This window comes from Gopherus flavomarginatus, chromosome 12 (genome assembly GCF_025201925.1).
Source record: "Gopherus flavomarginatus isolate rGopFla2 chromosome 12, rGopFla2.mat.asm, whole genome shotgun sequence".
In the NCBI taxonomy this organism is placed as follows: Eukaryota; Metazoa; Chordata; order Testudines; family Testudinidae; genus Gopherus; species Gopherus flavomarginatus.
Window position 1 is genome coordinate 42,278,578 of NC_066628.1, and position 23,075 is coordinate 42,301,652.

The following is a 23,075-nucleotide window of genomic DNA, read 5'->3' on the forward strand; positions in this document are numbered from 1 at the left end:
TACAATGAAAGGAAGCTCAAACTAAAATCCTCAGATCTGACCCCAGAAACGTGGGGAAATCTGGATCCAAACCCTGCACTCTGTAATTCTGGGCTTCTTCTAATAAAAAACTTGCACCTAAGAAGGAAGGAGGGGAACTAAGAGGCACCTTTACCATTTCATACTTTTACTGGGATGGCACAGTAGGGTTTGACAGTATTTGAAGCCCATCAAGAGAAGCCGTCTGCAAGCTCCTTCTTGTAGGGGAAGATGTGATGGTTGAACAAGAGAGGGTTAAAACCTGAATCTTAATCCAAACCCTCAACTTCAGGTTTAGATACTTTGATGTTAGATATATTGGAACCTGGATCCAAGCCACCCTTCATTTTGGATTTGGATTCACAAACTGATAACCCCATCTGACCAAGTTTTGCAAAATCGAAACCCATATCCTCTTTGGCCAAACTACCCTGGAGCAAAAATAAATGAGTCATTTCCTTAAATGCAAGAAAACATCTGAATTAAACAACCATAAATAGCGAGCAGAAATGCATCAAATTCTGTGTACTCTGACTATACTCACTCTGCCTTGTAAAGGCTAAATAGGAGGCACTGGCCCTTTAAAACAGACTAGACAATAGCAATGTTTGGGAAGCAATTGGCCAATCGGAAATAAGGCTTTTCTTCAGTAATTCAACACATATCAATAGTGTAGTGTATAGTATAGTGTAATCTATATGAGGCAAAACAGGGTTTACATGAGTGTTAGGTAAAATATAATCCCAAACATTGGCAATTTCCCTTTGGCTGTGACTAGCTCAGCTACAACTCTGGGGTTTGCCATGACAGCCTACGACTTAATCAAATTCAAGCTGGACAGTGACGGCTGTTATTGTAACCATAATGCCTAGGAGCACCAGTCTTGGACCAAAACCCCTGTACAAACACAGAACAAAAAGAAAATCCCTGCCCCAGAGATGTGCAAAGTCTAAAACAAGAGAGAACAGATGGATACAGAGCAGCTGACGGACAGTACAAGGAAACAGTGGGTATGATAGGCTGGGAATCAGCCTTCCATGCTGCCAAGCTGTTTAATAGGATTAAGCTAAATCAGGAAAAGGTATTCTTATTCTGGAATAAGGTCTGTGTCCACACATCCAGTTACTCCACTTTAAATTCATACCCTCCCTTAATCCAGAACAACTTTCATGTGTAAACAAGCCCTGGTCATCAATTATGCTCTTAAAATTACAGCTGTCAGCCCATTCTAATTAAAAAGGAAATCTTCCTTCAGCCTGTCCAAAAGTCAAAGTCCATTATCGTCTCCTCCCTGTAAACACACAGATATTCGTCATATGGAACGTATTAAGAGGAGATTTTCTAACCTAATGTCCACTCACATACGGCTGACCTTAGAACAGCACACACTGCCCAGTGAGCAGGATATTTTAGGAACCATGACATGCTTCAGACCCAGCCTTTTATGTGGGTTAACATTTATTCTGTTGTCTGATGTGAGGCAATTGCTTCAAGGAGATGGCAGCAGGACAGGTTAGAAATATCGGGACGTCCCTCAGTGAAACTTAGTGGGAAATTTAGCATTGGTCAGGGAATACAAAGGCTGAGGTCACAGGGCTGGATCCTTAGCTGGTGTAAATTGTCTCAACACCACCTGCTGAGGATATGCTCCATATGGCATTTGACTCTGGAGTGGCTGGAATAATAGGAGCTGATTAGCTTGGGTATGTCACCTGATTTTTACACGAGTGGGGCTTCATTCATTCAGGGCCTGATCCAAAGCCCATTGATGTCAATGGAAGGACTCCCATCCGACCATCATTAGGGTAAGAACATTCCTCGCGACATTCTGAAAGACAGTTTTTGGGGTGGCTATTCTTTCTGCAGAACGCTCTGTGTGCAGATGGCTTTGTGGCATCACGCAGACCAGAACATATTAGAATGACTTCTGCACTATGATTTGTTTGGCCAGACGATTTATGAGGCCGAAGGGAAGCAGACTCGGAAATAAAAATGCATGAAGCCTGCAGGGAGTGTATAAAAATGCAGGGCTTGTTAATGCTCTTGTCTCAATGGGCAAAACTGATCTTGACGCAAATACTGATATGTAGCCATTCTTTTTTGTGTTCAAAGGGGAAAACAGACGGTGTATGGGGCTCAATTGAGGCTGACCCCATTCTCAGTTAATATGTACTAGTTGGGAATCCCAAGGCCTGTTATAGGACTATAGCCTATAGTCCAAATTTTAGGACTAAGGTCAACCCTATTACTCAAAAAGCAGATTTTCCAGGCACCTGGTGGACTGGTGCCACCCACAGGATGAAAACTGTAATTCAGATGAAGAGTCAATACAGGATTATTTGTAATGTCCTCCATCTCATGTAAAGGTTTGGAAGTGGCGAGTGCTGTATTTGTCTTTACATAGGAAGTATCATTATTTGTTACGTTTTATAGATGGGGAAACTGAAGCACAACACAGAGACATGACTTGCCTAGGGTCACCCAGCAAGCTAGTGGAAGAGTCTCAATCCAGTGTCCTGTCCACTAGACCGCCCTGCCTACCCTAGAACAGGTGTAAGTCAAAGCAGGGGTACATGCTGGTGTAGATTTTCCAAGCCAGCTAGATGATTTAGCCACACAAATCCCATTGATTCTGGTAGGAATCGTGTAACCAAATCTCTGAGTCAGGTTGGAAAACATGAACTTTTTAGTAAAAGGTGCCCAGTGTACTCCTGATTATCCAATTAGCATGGGGTACAAGGAGTTTGGCTGGGCAATCGGGAGTTCGGATAATTGAGAGGATGGAAGTGGCAGCGGAAGGAGCCCTCTGTATCTCCTCTGTTATGGCCCTGCTCACTCCTTTCTTTGACTGATGAGGCTGCAGTGGGTTCCCTGCAGGGTCATTCTGCAGCAGGGTGACTTCCCACAGGGATGTCTTCTCTATTATCCGAACCTCAGCATTATCCAAATCCCTTTCTTATCTGAAGGGATTTGGTTAATGTCCAGGTTCAGATAATAAGGATTCAGAAAATCAGGAGTCTGGTGTATGAAGATTTTGTTGTTTTTAATCAGTTCATCCCATTTGACCCGTTTTCCCTCCACTAACTGGCAATCAATTGCTCCATTTCTCTGATTTTGGTCCATGCTCTTTCTTTGGAAGAAATTTGGGTCTTTTTTTTTGTAACCACAGTGATGGGCTACATTTAGGCAGGGTTTTTCCAGACAGTTCAGTGGTGTCAGTGAGTCAGTTGTCAGGAGCAGAGATAGGCCCATGCTGAGCACTTTTGAAAATCTCAGCCTTCGTGGCTGCAATCAAAGAAGTGCTATTTCTCACCTGAATATACATCTCGGTTCACAACAGGAAAAGGTGTATGGACTGTAGGTAACATTCTGGCCCCACTAAAATCAACAGAAGCCTAGCCATTGACTTTCATGAGGCCTGGATTTCACCCTACACCTCTTTTCCAAGGCAGAAATCCTGCTTCCACCCTGAGCATCTTGGCTGGACCCTTGAAGACTCTGCTAGTACAAACAGACTCTAGCAAGGGGTAACAGCAAATCCACTCTGTGATTGCTACTCCAGGCATCCAGTGTCTTGGAGTTTGCAGCACCTTTTTGTGCTTGAGGAGATAAAGACTGGGAGATCCACATAGTTCTTCCCACCTCCAAGGAGCATTGATCTGGAGGGAGCTCCCATGGTGCACATAGGGTGTGGAAACCTGATCACACATTGGACCTGCCTGGCTGTGCTGTAAGGTGGGGAGTTGAGTTGAACTCATAGGGTATATCTGCTCTGCAGCTGGTTAAAACATTTGGAGTGTGGTGTTTACTGCTCACTTTGCAGTCTCTCAGCTCATGCACGAGTCATAGCAGGCAGGATTTGTGTCTTACGGACGCATCTAAATTAATCTTCCCTTTCCAGAAGAAACCAGGGAAATAATCTTGCCTCGAAAGGCTGCCCTTGAAAATTTCAATCATGGCTTAATCTAAAGCAATCTAACATGATCCTTCTTCTGGATTGGAAAAGCTAATTCAAGTGGGGCTTTCGATAAGACATCTCTATAGTGGCAGGGGTACAGACAGCAAGAAGAGCATGAGCTCCAAATACTGCAATCAGCAGACTTGCATATTTGGAATCTGTTTTGCTTTGGATCTCAGTCAGCATTTCCTGATTTATTTTTTCTGGGTATTAAAATGCTTAAAGCAATAATCTGTAAAACCCAAACTGGCAAGATCACATATGAGACTGCTGTTACAATTAAAGCTCCGTTCTGCTTACAGCACGACTTCACATATCGCCTAAATCTAACTGCGAAAGGGAATTGTCTCCAGAGAAGGAGAGTGGAGCCAACTAACAAAATTGAATAATAATTGTGTAGGCTTTTTCTGTTTACATAATGGGGCGGGGAAGACTGACAGCTCTGATTTATAGCTTGGGTTTATGGTTTTTGTTGTCTCCTAGCAGTTGTTCTCAAAGACCAGGGAGCCAAGAACACTCATGCTGGGGGAAAAAGACTGCTTGGAGTATATTAGTGAAATTAATCAGACTTAATGCAATATCTTGGAGGAAAGCACATTTATTATTTCCTTTTCAGATGTGAAATTAAAATCCCATTTCTCTCTTGCTAGAACCTTCTTAGTTAGCTGTTGTAGTTTACACATGCAGTTTGGATAAGCATTCATCAATCCCAAGGCTTCTCTGAATCCCTTGAGTTTGCAGAATTGGGCTGGAACTCTCATGAGTAAAGGCTCTGTCTAAAGATTTTCTCCAATGCTTCCACTCTGGGTTCTGGCCAAACCACAGAAGAATGCTAAGGTTCATGAAGAAGAAGAAAAGAGAGGAAAAAGGGCAGACAGAACTTTTGCAGGCCTCTAAAGAAGTTTGAGCTTGGGGGGTGGAAGACCCTGAGGCTGAGAGCCTAAAAGGTATTTAGTCACCTAACTCCCATTGGTTCAAATCAATTTGAAATTAGTGAGAGTTAGGTGACTAAACTGAGGCAGGGACTGTCTTTTTATTTGTTCTGTTTGTACAGCACCTTGCGCATCAGTCCTAGTCCATGACTGGGACTCTTAGGCACTATGATAATACATGTAATAAACAAATAGATACATAAATTAGATAATAAATACTGCTGAGGATCTGGGCCCAAATGACCTCTCTGGAGTTCTGCTTGGGTGCTAGATTTGTGGGTCCCAGTACTGGCTCTGGATAGAAGATCAAAGCTCTGAAGTTAACTTGCTTTAACAAGGGTGTCCTGAGGAGCAGGATTTTTCCAAGATGGCCTGCTCTAAAGAGTGGAGGTAAGTGGATGGCACAGTATGTTCACCAATCAAAGTAAGAGCAGGTCTAGGGATGATTATGGGTTTATAGTGCCAGCCTTGAGAGTGTTCCTTTAACCATAGTACTTCCTGATGGGCTGGTTTGGTTGATAAGACTTTGGATTAGCTCCAACATGGCTCCTATGGGAGGAAAATTTCCCTATTTTGAATGAGCTGCATTGCCTCATAGTCAAACACATTGATTTGAAGATGCTTGTCCTTGGATATGATCCTTATCTTGCCAAAGTCCATGGGACTTCTACCATTGGTACCAGTGGGAGTAAGAATGATTGGGTCTCTGACTTGTAAAGGTGCACATGGTTTTGGTCCAGTGTATTTCATTAGTCTTCTTGGCTCTGATTCAGCAGTGCACTTAAGAAGCTGCTTAACTTTCAGCATGTTCTTAAGTGCTTTGTTGCGTCCAGGCCCTTATTTACTAGTCTACAATCTTTTCTGAAAAGTCCATTGAAGCCAGTAGGAATTCTAACACTGATTTCACTGGATTTTGGATCAGTGCCTATCTGTCAAAGGTTATATATGCACGTGTATAATACAAAACAGATAGGGACACTTAAGGTTACATCACGTTGTTGATCAGTTTTTAAACTGTGCATCCATTCAGTGAGATGGTTATGTTATGTTGTGTCGGTCTCTGGTGTACCATAGCGACAATGTTCATTCTGCCAACACTGATGCTTTCCAGACTGCCAATCAAAACAGCGCTTAGGAGAGGGCATGTGTTTGTGAAATGAACATTGAGTCACGTACCTGGCCTTTTCTAGACACACATACTCTCTCAGAGCTGGGGTTTTTTTGTTGGCAATCTGCAAAATTGTCATGTAACCATACGGGTGAGCAGATTTTAAAAAAGGGATCACAGAGTAACCTAATTCTAAGGGTTTGGTTTTACTCTTGAATGTCCTGGCTGCTCTGGGTTTTATGCACCAACAAACAAGCGCCCTGTAATTTGTACTGCATTTTCCCTAGTTAGTTCAGAGAATAGAGAAACTGCAAGCATAAGATGCTGAAACTAGGAGGTGCTGGGGGTGCTACAGCACCCCCTGGCTTGCAGTGGTTTCCATCATATACAGGGTTAAAAGTTTGGTTCAATGGCTCTCAGCACCCCCACTATACAAATTGTTCCAGCGCCCCTGGCTGCAAGGAAATTTCTAGAGACTTGATTCAGTTCAGAGCTGGTGATACACTCCTGTTAACACAACAAATCATGTCCAATTACTCTGGCATTGCTCAGGAACTAGCATCCAGCTAATGGCCAGGCAGAGGCCAATCAAGTTTAATGACAGGCCTACTTGACTGGAAAACCTAAGGAAAGGCAAGATATACTGAAGCCCTCAGGGCCAAGCTAAATTATTGCAGTCTGTCTTTTCCTCTTCTTGCCAGAATGGAGCTTCCCACTTTGGGAGTGGGGAGAAGAGGGTGAAGCCCCCAACACACACATGCACTTCCCTCACTCAGTTGCGTGGCCTGTTGTATTACTTTAGATGGAATAAAGGGGGCTAAAGGTATTAACATAACCCAGTCACTGTCTAACATTAAACAGTGTTAAATGAGATTTGGGGTTTGGTATACAGAGACCTCAGTCTGCTTAGTACCATGGCAAACACAACAGTAAAAATCCTTTAATCCTTTTATTAAAGATAAGAAGGAAAAACAGTCAAAGGATTTGAAATGTAAAGTGTTAAATCAGGCTTTCATTTTAACAACCTCCCTTGTTCCCTTTCTCTTTAGCTGGAGAGAGCTTTAGGAGGAAAAAACCCTTGTTTGACAGTCTCTTAGATGGTATCAAAGATGGCAATAACTGTCTTTTGAGGGGAAAGAGAAGTTGTTAAATGAGATGGGCTGGAGCTGTTGTAAAAGTCCAATCCCATTTCATCTCAGCTGGTGTTTGGGAATCAGCTGGGGCTGGAAGGGGCAGTGATGTCATCTGGGTCCCTCTGTCTGGCCCGATCTGATCAGGACATCCCTCAGGATTAGGATAAAGCAGACTATTGGAGTGGCAGCCATGATAATGAAGCTTGCTCTGGTAGCCTTGGTCTGTTCTTCCCTATTTTCCCCCCTAAAGGTCTTTCCTTAAGGTCTTTTTTGTTAGGACTAATTTAGTCTCCTTGTCAGACCTCTTGCATCTATTTATAACATTCATTATTGAAAGGAATTTGACCTACTTTCCAGCAACATTTGTTATAGTAACATCTTATGAACTTTCCTATAGTTCTTACACCTGAGCTTACAGTTAGGGTGGACTCGTAGGCCTGGTTATCCCAGCAGGCCCTGCATGCTGTATAAATTATAAGGTGACCAGGTGTCGGCGGTGCTGCGGACCTGAGGCAGGCTAGTCCCTACCTGTCCTGGAGCACTGCGCTGTGCCCTGGAAGCAGCCAGCAGGTCTGGCTCCTAGGCAGGAGGGCCACAGGGCTCCGCGCGCTGCCCGAGCACTGGCTCAACACTCCTAGCTGTGGGGCTGGTACCTGCTGGTGAGAGTAGCATGCGCCACAGAGCCTCCTTCCCCCTCCCCGCCACCTAGGAGCTGGACCTGCTGGTCACTCAGTTGGTCTCTCATTTACTTCTCCTTCTCTTAGCTGTTTAATAACATGGTAGTGAGACAAAGGTATCTGCTTGGTGGAACATGGAACTATGACGTTTCCTGTATCTGGCGCGAGGCTCCCATTGAAGGATGGTAGCAAGGAGCAGTGGGTGTGTGTTGTGTGTGTGTGTGTGTGGTTCCCTAACTCTGCTGGAGATCATGCCTCTTTGATGTGGCTTGGAAATTGGGCTTATGAAGATACTTCCGATAAGCAAGCTTTGGTGCCACCCGGAGCATTCCAAATGGCAAATGTTCTCAAAGACTGTCAGAGACCAGGACATGAGTGGTCATGTCTAGTGACTGGAACTGGCAGCCAGAAATAGGAGCCCAGAGTCAGAGTTAGAGGCCAGTGTCAAGAGACAGAGCTGACTCTTTCCTCCAGTCAGGCAATGTAGCCAATCAGATAACCTACAACAGGCCAGCTGTGTTTGTTAGGGCCCACAGACTGGCTCTGCTGCAAGGCCTGATTCCTGACACTATCTTCAGAGAGTACAACCCTCCATCCCATGACAAGGGCAGTTTAGCCACAAGTTGATCAGTGGGCTGGTAGAAATCCCTGCAGGAAGTAGTATCCAGCAATACATTCAGTTATTGCCTCAGTCTCTGGCAAGAAGTCCAGCACCCCGGAGTGTGTTCCTGTCATAGGGGAATGTGTTCTTTGAGAACAGAGGGCTCAGTTCTGCATAAGAAAGGAATATCTCACTTGGACGTGGCTCATTTGAATCATCATCAAAAGTGGATCTTTGGCTTAAGTTATCTGTTCTTCTGTGCACCAAATAAAATCATTAGTCAAGACTTAGTTAGCAGCTGATCTGTCCCATTTAGCACTGAACAGTTGGAAGCATCCTCATTTATTTAATGTATTGGTTCCAATTTATAGGAGTGCTGCAATGGCATCCATCCATATACTCTAGATGCCCTTGACATAATTTAAAAACACAAGTTGCAGCCATTTAAGATAACCATGAAGCCTCTTCTTCCTGAATCATTTCCAACCCATACAATTACCTTTATCATGCCATAATATAACAGCTTTATTTCACTTTGCATTTTTGATACAAATTGTATCACAGAACTCTTTATGTATTTTTATATATGTATTTGAATATCACAGAGTTAAGACATTTTTTCTCTCTCTCCCATTCTTATTAACTTGTACAGGACTGAGGGGTAAAGATCTGGTTCCAAACTTTTCAGTAGGGAGTTGGGGCATGTCTTCACTAGCAACGTTAAAGCGCTGCCATGGCAGCTCTCTCCCAGTGTTGTAAAAAGACACCCCCATGAGGGGAGTAGCTACAAGTGCTGCTTGCAGCGCTTGGAGGGTGTGTGTGTGTGTGTGTGTTTTTTCACACCCCGAGCGAGAAAGTTGCAGTGCTGTAAAGTGGCAGTGTAGACAAGGCCTCAGAGAAAGCAGATAATAAATGTAATAACAGCTAGCTCTCATATAGCACTTTTTGTCAGTAGATCTCAAATTGTTTTAAAAAAGAGGCCAGTATTCTTATCCCCATTTTACAGATGAAATGACTTGCCCAAGGTCACCCAGGAAGCCAGTGGCAGAGCCAGGAATAAGAATCCAGGAGTCTTGAGACCCAGGCTAGCGCTATATCCAATACACCACAGGAGAAACATAAGAAAAGGTGCTAATAATCAGCTGTGGTGAGACTGTATGGCGTGAGAGAGCAGAGGCTGGAGACAGATGAGTGGAAGGTGGTAGGGAGGGGAGCAGAGGTAGAAAATGAGCCTAGTTCAGTACTGCTGTAACTGGATACAACTCCATTGACTGGAATGGGCATAAGTATCACAGTGGTAGCTGCTGGGCACTGAGCAGTTAGAAAATCTGGACTTTATTTAAATGCTTAAATTGGAGCCAAAGTCTTATGAAAATGTGGCCCCAGTTGTGAAGAGGGAGCACCTGAAGGTCTGGCCCTGAGCTCTTTTGAAAATTTAGCTCCACAGTCTTGATTCTGACCTGGTGTAATGCAGGTGTAACTCCACTGAAGTCACTGGAGGTTAGAATCAGCCTCTAAATCTTCTGCCACCATCTCCCAAAGAACCCCTCATGGACACAGGTAACTCCTAGGAAAAAAAGTGAGATTAGAATGCACTAGAGGCAACCAGGACTCCTGGGGCTTCTTGGCTCTGCCACTGATTTGTGTGATCTTAGTCAAGTCACCTAAACTCTCCATGTTTCCATTTTACAGAAAGAAACTGAAATAGTGATATTCACCCATCACACAGGATGTCATGAGGCTTAATTAACTAGAACCTGATTCTGCAACCCTTATGTTGAATACTTGCTCACACGAATGGTCCCACCGAGTTGAGTGGGAGTAAGCATTACTTGTTCTTAGAGTTCATAAGCAACAATGTGCACAGATCAGCAGAGCAAGGACAACTTAAATAGAAAGTTGTTAACAAAGGAACATTAAGTGACTCTCTCTGTTAATGGCCATCACCTTAGCTTCCTCTCATCTCTCTTCCCTCCCCTCAGTGAACCTGGGCAGCAGGTTGAAACTCTCCCAGGGAGGAAACAAAAGCTTCCAACAGGTGTAGAAATCTCACAGAGTATGTCTACACTGCAATTAAACATCTGCTGCTGGCCTCCGTCAGCTGGCTTGGGCTCATGGAGCTTGAGCTGTAAAATTGTGGTGTAAATATTTGGGCTGGAGCCCGGGCTCTGAGACCCTCCTCCATTGCCGAGTCCCAGAGCTCAGGCTCCAGCCCGAGTATCTACACCACACTTTTACAGCCTGAGACCATGAGCCCCAGGCCAGCTGTGGGTGTTTAACTGCGGCGTAGACATACATACAGCAGCCTTTTCATGTAGCGACAGCAGAGGGCTAACTCTAAGCTCATGTCTCTGGTTTTCTAATTGCAAACACAGTAGCGGCTTTGTTGAATATTTGTACTGAAATACAAGAAAAGACCATATTTCCAAATGAGGCTGATTAGATGTGGGACTTGTATGGTCCCCATTATCACAGCCCCACAGTCTTTTAATGCCTTTATCTTCTCAGCACCCTTGCAAGGTAGGGCAGTGCTGTTATTCTTATTTTACAGATGAGGAACTGAAGCACAGAGCATCTGAGAGTCTTGCCCAAGGTCACACACAGGAGTACCCACCAACCCATTTCTGCCAAGGCCTAGCCTAGTGCTCTAATCACAGGACCATCCTTCCTTAATTACCTGATCCCAGTGGGTTGCACTGGAAGACAGGCTTTGGCACTTTGAGTGGGATCCACAAAATTACTTAGGGGACTAAATCTCTGACATAGGTGCCTAATCCCCAGTTTTGGCTCCTTGAGACCCACAAAATGCCAATGATCCCTGAAGGTCCCTAAACTTATCCAGTGCCTAAGTTTTTAGGGTAAAAGGTTCTCCCACCTAGGAAGTTGGAGACTCTAGGTTCAGTCCCCCTGCTCCAATCATTCTTGCTCCAGAGTGCAACAGCTTCAACAGGCGAGCCTGAGGGAGCCCCACCTCAGAATGTCCCATAGCTACGTGGCCAGCATATTCTCCTCAGAGATGGGAGACCCTTGTTCCAATGCTTTCTCCCCCTTAGCAGAGAGGAGGCAGTTGAACCTGGGCTTCCTACATCCCAGGTGAGTGCTCTTCCCACACAGCTAAAAGTTATAAGGTGGGCCCCACCACCTCCTTGTTGGGCTGTTTTGTGTGGAGTGAGGCAGGCACCTAACTCATTCCTACAAGAAATGCTTTAGGCACCAAAGCTCTCTGACTCCAGATGCCCAGTTCCCATTTGTGGGTCCCTAAACAGAGCTAGGCACCTTCTTGCAGCCTGGACTTAGGTGCTTATCTCTGAGACAGCGCGGGGCTTATGACACATCCTTGTCACCAGCATTTCCCCATTGGCTAGCTTAGGTGGCTCCCCACACAGGGTGCTGGCTTTTGTGGATCACGTTCTAAGGTGCTTCTCTCTCTCTCCCCATTCACCTCAGCTTCTGTAAACTGCAGCTTTGTTCTGTGATTTTCTAGGAGCCAGGACATCTAGCATTGCAAGACCTAAGTCCCTTCGTCGATCCCACCTACTGTCTCTAGTGTCGTTAACATTTCTGCTGAGCCAAGAGCCAGAATAGAATCCAGCTCACTCTCCCACAGCTGTGACTGATTTGCAGGGCTAACAGGAGTTAAAAGCAATAGCAATTTGTTTGGATCGCTAATGTAGGGAGATCATACTCTGAATCCACCCAGGGAGCAGCTCTGAGGCAAGAGAAGGTGCCAAATACAGCCACTTTTCAGAATAAGGGTGATTTTTAAACAAATGTTACCATATTCTCCTTTTCTTTTCTGTTTTACTGGGTAATGCATTAAAATTTGCCGTTGTGGCAAGGAGGATGAAATCTGCTTCATTCTCAACTTGGAATATTCGCCTTGGGAGGGTTTAAGCTTTTAAACCTAAAAATGAATTCCTGCTGTTTTGCTTCCTTTCTTTGCAGCATGTGTTCCACAGCTGGGACAGACATTGGAGTGATTACAAAAGCTGGGGAGGAAATTAGCGGTACTGCAGTACTTTCTGCATAACCTTTGTCTGTTTGTCTTGATGCTTTTTTGGATCAGCAGCCTCCTTCTCAAACAAATTCTACATCACTAAGCCTTTCCCCCTCTCTCCAAGAAACTGCTAAGAAAAGCCAATTTCCCTGCTCCTTATTACAAGTAGTAAATATTTATATTATGGGCACATCCAAAGGCCTCAAGTGGGACAAGGCCCCATTGTGCTGGCTGTTTTATAAACAGAGAGACATCCTTGCCTGGAGGACTTGGAGTTTAAAGACTCAAACAGAAAAAGGCTAGGGCACTGGGATACGACATACAAACAAATTAATATGGTGAAGAATTGGCACAGCTTTTAGTTACATGTATTAGATTACACTCCCCACCCAAAGCCGGGAACAGAACCCAGGCGTACTGCCTTCCAGCCCTTCCTTTGATGTTTTCCCAGGCTCACAGACCCCTCAGCATTGTGTGTGTGGGGGGGCAGTTCCTGACCTCCCCCTGTTTCCTGTCCCTCCTAGTGCCCCCGCCCCCAAAATTATTCACACACCCATAGCCAAGGGTGAAGTCACCCACAGTCAACCCTGCATGTGCAGTTCTTGTGCTACTGACATCTGTGGCATCTACTAATGTTTATCTGTTTTAAAGATTCTATCTTCAGTTATCGTCAAGCCTTTGAATAAGTCACAGTGAAAAGAGTGATCAAAAACCAAAGGCATCTCACTAACTATAGTTAGAGTACAATATCCTTCCCCAGGCAGAGTTTATACCCCCAAAGTAAGAAGTACCAGAGATTTCATAGAGTCCCTTAGGGACTTTGCTACTGGTATCAATTTTATGAGAGGTGCTCAGATACTGGGGTGATGGGCTGAAATATAAAACCTTAAGGTAGATGAAAATCCCTGCATCTGTTTCACAATTAAATAAATAAATATAAAATAAATGAGCGCTGCATTTTCTCCTGCTTAAATACTTGTCATTTAGAGATATCTAGAGGACACTGTTTATGCAGAATAGCAGCTTTGTGCTTAATTTGTATTGTTCAATTGCTTTGTACTCTTCAGATGAAAGACATTATGTGAAAATTTTTTATCATCACTATTAATAAATAATTTACTTTAAGATCTGTGAATGTTAGTGCAAAAAGCTCATACTTCCTGAAATACAAGAAATGTTCAGAAGTTACAATTATATATATAAATATATTTGTATATTATGTATATAAAACCCTTGGGAAATTTGGAGCATTTTTAAGGAAGTGCAGGACATACTGTATATTGCAATGGATGGCAATTGAAACTGGAAACCAAAATTTTCCCCCAAACTAAAGATTTTCAGGTTCTGGCCAGAAACTTTTCTATCTTCAGTTTTTTGATGAAAAGTTGAAATTTTCCTATGAGACATCTCCTGAAAATTTCCATTTAGTCAGCAACCTAGTTTTGCATTGTGCAAGTTTTGACAAAAAAATTTCAATCAGCCCTGGTAAGAAGAGAGGTTGTGTTTTCAGATGTTGGCAGGACGACCAAGGGGAAACATCGCAGAGGGAGCTAGCAGTGTGAGATTGGATGCAGCGGGAGAGGTTGGGGGGTCTCTCTCTTTGTGGACCAATCTTTGTAAAGTGGAGAGACTGTGAGCCTGATCCAAAGCTTGTTGAAATCAGAGGCAAAGCCCTATAGACTGACTGATGTTGATATTAGGGCTCCCAGATCTCCATGCTTACAGAAGTGCTATAATAACATGGTTTGTTTTCTACCAGGGCTTTTAAACTTTTTTCGTCCAGCTCCCACAACTCCGCAAACAGATGTTTAATTAAGACAAATAATTATGATTTGTGCTCCCCCCCCATATAAGGCTACTTCAGTTGATCACTGTTTACTGACATTTTTCACTCTAGCTTCTTATAATTATAAATACACTAAAGTTTAAAAAGAATGTAACCCTAGCTAGTGATAAGCTTTGGTGAGAGCTCCCTTCTCTGCTAGGTTGTTCCAGACTCTTGCAACCTTTAGGGAGGCAGGAATTCTGCCCGGAAGGACAATTGACATATCTGCCCCAATGCCTTTATTAGCATGTGGCTAATGGCTTAAGTGTGGTGCAGGCTAGTGGAACTATGCACTCAGGTTGTTCCCTGGGTCTGTTCCCCAGTCCCAAGCTCAAATTCTCCGCCTGCTGTGTCCCAGCAAAGGGCATATGCCATTTCCTGCAGCCCATGCCATCCCTGCTACAAAATTCCAAACCTATCCTCCTGTGTCGGAGGGGAACAGGCTGCAGGAAGTAGAGGTGGGATTTCCTGTCAGTTTTCTAGCCAACCATGGCTCTGAGGAATGGAGAGGCCAGCTTCTCTGCTCTGCTCATCCCCAGCCAGTCAAAGCTCCAGAGGCTGGACCTCCAGAGCACTGTTGCTGATTTGTAGAGTCAGGACTTCACATGCTCCACGAACTTGACTATGAAGCTTGATAGGTCACATAATTCTATGGGCTATTCACCACAGTCCAATCCTTCTGCCACTGAATTCTGCGGGTGCTTTGACGTTGACTTTGATTACAGCAGTTCCAGGCCTATAGCTAGTTTGTTGCTAAACGTGCTAAGGGACAAGTGCTGCTAAGGGATTTCTACAAAGCTTCCCTAGCCCTGAAGTGGAGTATTCTACACATACAGTGCTCAAAGCTTCATTGCCCTAATTGGAGCCAGGACCTATTTAGCAGTGCTGAAATTGACTTAGTTGGGGCTAATTATATGCCGTTTTCCCAAGGAGCACTATATCTGTTTTGGAACTCTTGGTGGGGTAGGACTTAAACAGTGCATTAAGTAGCATTACTGCTGGGTTTTGTACCAAATTTAAACTACTACAGCTTTTCAGCGCTGGCTCCCTCACTGTGATGATACTGGAGAGCCACCAGATGGGAAGTGGCATTTTGCTTTGTGTCTCTTCCATGGGGCTGCTTAACTGTATATTTAAATTTCTGGTGATGTCTCAGAAAATCATGCCACTGGGACCTATTATCCTGTCCCACTGGCTGTTACTTGCCATTATTAGTGCAATTCTAAACGTTGTCGAAAGCAATTTTCAATGCATTTTACAACCTTGCTGCTTCTTTCTCATTTACAGCATAATAGCGATCATAGGATGGGCAAAGCATTTATATAGGCAATGATCCAGTTATCTCATTGGTAGACATTACCCCACCTTTGATCTCAGCTTATCCTTAGGAGAACCAGATTGTCTTGTAAAAGAGCATCCCCTTCTGTTATTGCTGAAATAAACTAGTATATCTTGCATTGCAGAATTGTTCTTGACAGAGGCATCTGAATATTTGAGCAGGAAACAAAGTTTATTTTCTCCGTCTTTGAATTCTGCATGTAAAATAATGCCTGGTTTTATGGTACCTTATCTTCCTTTTTTGTGTGTTTGTGAGTCTAACAGGACCAAAAAGGTGAAATAATTCAAACCTGTAATACTACACAAATAACTCAGATCAGTGCATTAGAGGAAATAGTTTGTCCTACTATATTTACCAAAGGATAATAATACAACTTATAGAGAAATTGACTGTCCGGCTGTGATGTTATTTGAAGGCAGAGTTTTCAGTGTGCAGAGGCCTCTTGGCACAAGTAAATAAAAAGCAACCCCGGCCCCCCAAAAAACTTATTTGCATGTGCATTTACTGCAGTTGTGTGATTATATTTACATGTAGGTTTACCACAACTAGGAGTGTAAATAAGTACTTGTACATTTAAATATTCATTACCATGCACATGTGAAGCAATTTTCCTGTGTGGTTGTGGCAAAAGCATGGCCAATTACATTGAAAATGTAGATTTCAATGTATAAAACTAGGAAACGTGTTTAGAGGGGCCAAGAACTTTGGCTTTTCTATCCCCTTTCATACCTACAAATAAATCACTGCTTTTGCAGTGCAGTTTTGGTTCTTTTCACTTTGACTAGCCATTCCCTTCAGAACTTAAAGAGCAAACTGACACATAATCTCAGACAGGATATCCTCTTGGGAAAAGACTCCACGCTATATACAAACAATAGAGTTCTGCCTTTTGAATCAGACGCAGCTTTTTAAAGGATATATGGTATGCTCATTCTTTATCTCTCTGTCCCTTGTATATTTTGTATATATCTATTATCCACATAACAGCCATCAGCACAGTATCAGATACAGGGCATCATTTGCTTCCTGTAGGATGTGAGTAATTCCCATCCACTTTTGAGGGGCTCCAGCTTTGAATGCCTGAATGATCCTTTTCAAATAATTTGGGGTGAAATTCGCTACTCCGCTATAAGGCAGCCCAAGGCCCATGCGTAACTCTGCACAGGGGCATATTTCACATTTTATCTTGTATTCAGAAAATCAAGTAAGAGATGAACAATGTACTGATATTTGCAGGGGTATTGTAGCCATGTTGGTCCCAGGATATTAGAGAGTCAAGAAAGGTGAGGTAATAGCAAATCGAGGACTGTAGAATCTTCCTCACTCCTGTTCTGTTTGGCTTGGTTCCTGTCCTTAGACTAACAGATTTTTTTCTCCCTGTGAAATACTTCTGGATTTGGAAACACTCCATAGTGAGTGTTCAGACCTAGATTTTAAGGGGGGGGTCCATGTAAAAACAAAGACAGTTTCTATATAGCACAATATATTATTAAAACTTGAAGAGGTCATATCATCTGTTTCACCTCTGCCTTTCGATTTTTAGCACTTCAACTTGGACTTGTTTATTGTATGTGGGTTTGACCCTGCACACATTGAACTCAATAGCAAAACTCCTCTTCAGTTCATTGGAAGCAGGATTGGGCCCTTGATGTCAAAATGCATATTGTTCATATGCTGAGTTCAGGCCAATAGTTTTGCTGTCTGACATTTTTCCCAGAGAGATTAAAGAACCAGCGAGTCCTTCTAGAGTTCCTGTCATAAGTCTTGTGCCAGAATTACTTACTGCTTCTTTGGTGTCAAGACGCTGGCAGATGTGCAGTGGTATCATACTGAAACTCTTCCAGAAGTACTGAAGAGGCCTCTTGAAGAATTTTTGGATCACCTGAAGCACCAGGTGGTGTAGCAATTTGTTCAAAGTAATAACCATAAAATCCTAGGAGATTCCAGCCACCCATGCAGTATATATTGAAGAAGAAACAATGCATGTTAAAGACTGTTCATATTCTGCTCTTGGTTATGTAAAACTGGTGCAACTCAGTTGGCTTCAGTGGGGATGCCAGTATAAATTAGGAGTAATGTCACTGATTGTAATGGTGTTGCTATATATTTACTCCAATATAATGAAAAGTAGGATTTGCCTTGCTCTCTGGATTCATACTGCTCTAACGTAGAGCAGATCTGAACCTTGGGCTCATTAGCCTCTTCATCTATAAACTAAGAGAAAAATTATTGAAAATCTAGTCCTCACTAGGTAAACGTTTCCCAAGCATGTTTTGAACTATGGTGCTGAAAGCCGTTTGACCTTGTCTACACTTACATATCGGCATGCGGTTCCTGGATCCCAGAGTCCACAGGTTCATAGGAGGAGGGCAGTGCAACTCCCTGGGCCCAAGGGGAGTGACTTTATTTCAAGTTTATTTGAATTTAATAAAGCAGAACCCCAGCAGAGGAATTTTGGATTGTGTGGAGTTGTTGAGAGGCCCGGAGAGAAGGGAAACTGAGGTAGAGAGTGCCTGCAGCACCACACTAAGTCAGCGCAGGGCACTATAGAGCCGACGTAGTTTGTGACACATATCAATTGTGGTCTGACATCCATGCTTACCAACGGGCAACTTTTGTAGTGTAGAAAAGGCTTAAGTTTGTCTGACAAGGCACAGGAGAGAGATTCCTTTAGGAAGCCTTCTCGGTGTTAAAACAAAGTGTCAAAATGCAGTTCATGTGCCCAGTGGAAATCAGTGGGAATTATGCCATTGACTTCCTCGGACTCAGAACTTGGCCTGGAATTAGCAAGCAAGTCTAGGATGGTAATAATTCACTCAGCAGCACGGGATGATGAATTTAAAGAATTATAGTGATTTTTCTTGGACATGATTTACTCACATTTTATCTTTATGGTAAGTTCATTAAAACTGATTTGTTGACCTACCCATCTGAGTGAAGCCTGCTTACAGTGCATTTTGGAAAGAAAATCATTAGCAGAAATCCGTGCTACTGTGAGTCGGTTCCATACAAACCCAGATGTCTTTTCTCTGGTGAACGTTGTGTTATTTTTGGTGTGCCCTTCCCTACAACGAACACGGAGCCACTCACAGGCTTTACTAATATGAAGATAAACGATATTTAGTCCAATGGCAGAGAAACAGGAATAGGAAAACGATACCATTTGTCTCACAGCCAAAGTAACATCAGAGTATTAGAAAAGAGGTGGTATTGTTAGCTGCTTGATAAAGCAGAAGTTTAAGGGCTGGGAAGGATGGTCTAGTGGTTCAAATGCTAACTGGGGTTGTAGGAGACCTGGGTTCACCTCCCTGTCACAGACTCTGTGTGACTGGGGATAAATCACTAATGCCATGTCTATGCTGTGCAGCTTTGTCAACATAAGGCCGTTGATGTTGCCCTCAACTAATGAGGTATATACACTGCAATGCTTCTCCTGCTGCTTTAACATGACTGCTAGGCCAACATAATGAAACCACCTCAATGAGAGGGCTCAGAGTGACACTATATCAGTGTAAACACTGCATTGACCTAAGTGGCCTCCAGGAGGTATCTGTTGTGTCCACTCTGGTCCCTGTTTTGAACTCCACTGCTCTGCAGCCAGGTATTCAGGTGAAAGCCCCTGTCCCTGTTAAAGCTCTGGGAAGTTTTGAACTTTCTCTTCCTGTTTGCTAGGTGTGGAGAGCTCACATAGCAACTGCCCAGCTGAGCATGCCAGCTCCATGCAGCAAACATGCTCCTGCCTGGAGTACAAGAGAGAAGGCGGATCTCCTGGGTCTGCAGGGAGAGGGGGCTTTGCAGGCACGGAGCCGTTTCAGCCACAGGAACTTGCTTGGGGAATGGAGGGGAAGGGCTATGATAGGGACATGCAGCAGTGCCATGTAAAACTCAGAGATCTGCGGCAGGCATAGCAGAATACAATGGCCTCTGTTGTGCAGCCGCAGACGTGCTGCTCCTACAAGGAGAGGGCTGCAGTTAGAGTGGTGATGAATAGCCCCTCCCCCTTTGAGCTCCTCTTATAGCCTTGTGTTCATAACGTGTAGCACAATATTGAAGAGCAGTGCAGGATCCATGCTTTTTGACAAACCAAGCTCAAAGGTCATATCATGTAGGGTCCTGCAGGGATCCATCCTGGGTCCAGTTCTATTCAATATCTTCAAAAATTATTTGGATAAGGGCATGCAGAAAACACTTATAAACCTTGCAGATGATACCAAGCTGGGAGGGGTTGCAAGCACTTTGGTGGACAGGATTAGAATTCAAAATGACCTTGACAAACGGGAGAAATGGTCTGAAATAAATAGGATGAAATTCAATAAAGATAAATGCAGAGTTCTACACTTAGGAAGGAATAATCAATTGCACAAATACAAAATAAGAAATGACAGCCTAGGAAGGAGTACTGCAGAAAGGATCTTGGGGTTATAGTGGATCACAAACGAAATATGAGGTAACAATGCAACTATGTTGCAAAAAAAAAAAAGCAAACAACATTCTGGGATATATTAGTAGGTGTATTGTAAGCAAGACACGAGATGTAATTCTAGCACTCTATTCAGCACTGATAAGGCCTCAGCTAGAACCCTGCCTCAGTGCAGGGGACTAGTCTAGATGACCTACCGAGGTCCCTTCCAGTCCTATGCTTCTATGATTCTGTCCCTGGGTTCTGTTCCTAGCTCCATCTCCAACTTGTTTAGCGTCAGGTTTTTGACACCCTTGCTCATGATCAGGAGTACTTTACTCTGCATTTAGGCCCATTGGCTTCAATGGAACTACTCAGAGAAAGGTAGTTGTCAATGGGCCATTTCGCAAGCTGGTGTAAACCTCAGCTGAGGACCTGGCTTTATAGAGAGTCCGGGTGTTGGGCCCTGACTCTTTGTGATCCTGGGTCTTCCTTGAAGTCAGTGGAGCTATGATAGTTTACACCAGCTGAGGATGTGCCCTGGTGTGCCTCAGTTTACCTATCTTTACAATGGGCTACTATACCCATTTTGTCTAAGTATATTAATTAATTGAAAAGCACTTTGAGATCCTTAGATGAAAGAAACTATAGAAATGAAAAGTCCAAGGAGGAGGCCCAGCAAAAGGCAATTTACAAATAATACACCATAGGTAGAATTCTGTAAGTGTATAATTTATCTTTCTGGGAAGTGTACTGGAGTTGCAATTTGCATGAAAAACTATATCAAACCCCTCAAATGCAGTCATGGCACATTGAAACTAATTGCATTTCACGTTGATAGGAATGTTAGGTCCCAAGAGGAAATGACCACGTCAGTGTGCAGTTACTCTAGTGGGTACATTTATTTCATTTTTCCTCTGGCAGCCTCTGCAGGATTTGCAAGCATTTAATAATTCCAAGAACAAGCGCATTATAATTCCAGAGCAAAGGGAAAGCACTTTTCCTGCCAATTGCGCATTTTATTGTCAAAATCCTATTGTTGCAGTCACACTCACCAGCCTTCAAAGCGGTTAATGGATAAATCAGATTTTTGTGTGTGGCATGTCTGTAGGTGGCGTCTACTCCCATCCTTATCTAAGCAGCTGATCTTTCCCACCAAAAACCTGGTGCCAGGGTGTCCCATAACTCACTAACTGCTGAAAGCCCACTTCAGAAAAAACAAATTGAATTACCAGGAGGATATTTACAATTGCTGACCAACCCAATTTCCTTGGTAAGCCTCACAAGACAATGCAATTCAAGCATTGGCCTCCAATTGTACTGTCACAAATTGATCCAGGCCCAAGAATGGGAAAATATGTGTTTAGCTTTGTGATACACAAGCAAAACAAGGGAGCAGAGTTTCTCGAGGGCTCTTTTGCTTTGTATTTGTTTGTTTTTGTAATGATATCATTTGTCGATGTGAGCTCAGAGCTTCTCCTCCTTAAACATCCTGCCCAGTCTGTGGACAACAACTTATGCAGCATGCTTTGAGAGCTGGCAATAGACTGTGATTTCCCAACTAATTAGAAAGCTGGGAGGGGTGCGGTTCTTTGAGCAGAATCCTGTATATCACGTAGTGTGCTGGGTGAAATTCATGATCTCTAGGCTGAAACTTTAATTCCTATATAGCTCTCATTAAAATGTAGTTCCTCATGTGTTCCGGGGGTTGGAAAGCAAGCTCCAGTTCCATTGTGTGCTAGCTTTGTGATACAAGAATGTAAAGGAACTTTCACCTCTTTTTGGAAGTATAGCGCTATGCTTGCTACAGAGATGGGCGTGTGGGATGCTGAGCAATGCTGATCAGCTGTGGGAGCTGCAGGCAAGGCACTTTGAACTCACAGAACCAGGAACAGGATGAACATCCCTGTGTCTGTCAGGTCCAATTCCAAACGTACATGACGAGTTAGATTTTATGATGATCAAGGGTATAATTTTCCTCTTGGTCCAGGATATGAAAAGGGGGTGAAAGGCAACTGTACAGATAGCAAAATAAGGCTTTGCTCAATGGTACTGATTTGGGCATATTATTAAAAGAGGTCTCTTTGAAAATTCCATCCACAAGCAGTGAAGCGGAAATCACTTTTTCATTGTCTTTCTCTATGGGCAAATAGAGTATAGGGGATAGCACTTCAGTGGTCTCCATGCCATTCTCATTCAATTTGCCCTTGAACAACTGTTGTTATTCAGGTGGCTAACAGTGGATATGAAACAGCATTTGGAAAACGTTAAGCAATATACTGTATAGCAGTACAGACCCAACACTTACTTTAGTACCTGCTCTTGCTCCCATGGGGAGAATTTTCCATTGACATCAGTGGTACAGAATCAGGCCCTTAGCTCTCAGGGTTGGTATAGTCAACTGTGTGTATTGCATCAATGGAGCTGATTCACTTCATAAAAAACACCTGGAGAGTTAAGGTGTTTGAGTCAAAATCCGCCATTACTGCTGTTTTTAAAACCAAAATTCTGAATCAGAATAATCCTTCATCATGGATTTTTTTATGAAAATGCTACTGATAATAAAAGACCACTCACTAAACAGGGAGAAAAATCTATCCCTGCCAAACAGTCTCCCACACTGGAATGAAGTATGTTGGAGGTTTCATATAGATACTCAGGGCCTGAGTCTCATTTACGTTTAAAGTTACTCCACACTACCCTGGAAGCACAGCAAGGCCATGAGGTAGGTGTGAGTTATGTTTCCACTCACGTTAAGGTATCTTTACACCACCAGAGTGATCTCAAGTGATCTTACTGTCAATGAAAATCAGACTCTCAATTTCATTCTTGAAAATGTCAGTGCTGAATGAAAGTTTTTGTTATAGGCGGGAGCTTTTGTTTTATTTAGACTATTCAAAGACACAACATCATTACTCCTAGGGGAATTCTGTGCCACTGTGCATGCTCAGAATTTACGTCCCCCGCAGATTTCTTTGCTTCCCCGCAGAAAAATGACTTTCTGACGGGAAAGCAAAGGCAGCCACAAGAGTGGTCATGCAGCCCACCCCAGCACTATGTTTCAGGTGCCCAGGGCAGCTAGCAGAGA

General features: G+C 43.4%; 1 protein-coding gene across 1 annotated transcript in view; it reads right to left on the reverse strand.

The window, feature by feature from the left end:
- The window catches only part of MMD (monocyte to macrophage differentiation associated), a 142,351-nt gene that overhangs the window by 90,458 nt on the left and 28,818 nt on the right, over nt 1-23,075 (reverse strand). The window contains exon 2 of the mRNA XM_050920136.1: nt 9,888-9,994. The gene's annotated coding sequence lies outside the window, so the exon portion shown is untranslated. The remainder of the gene's footprint in view (nt 1-9,887; nt 9,995-23,075) is intronic.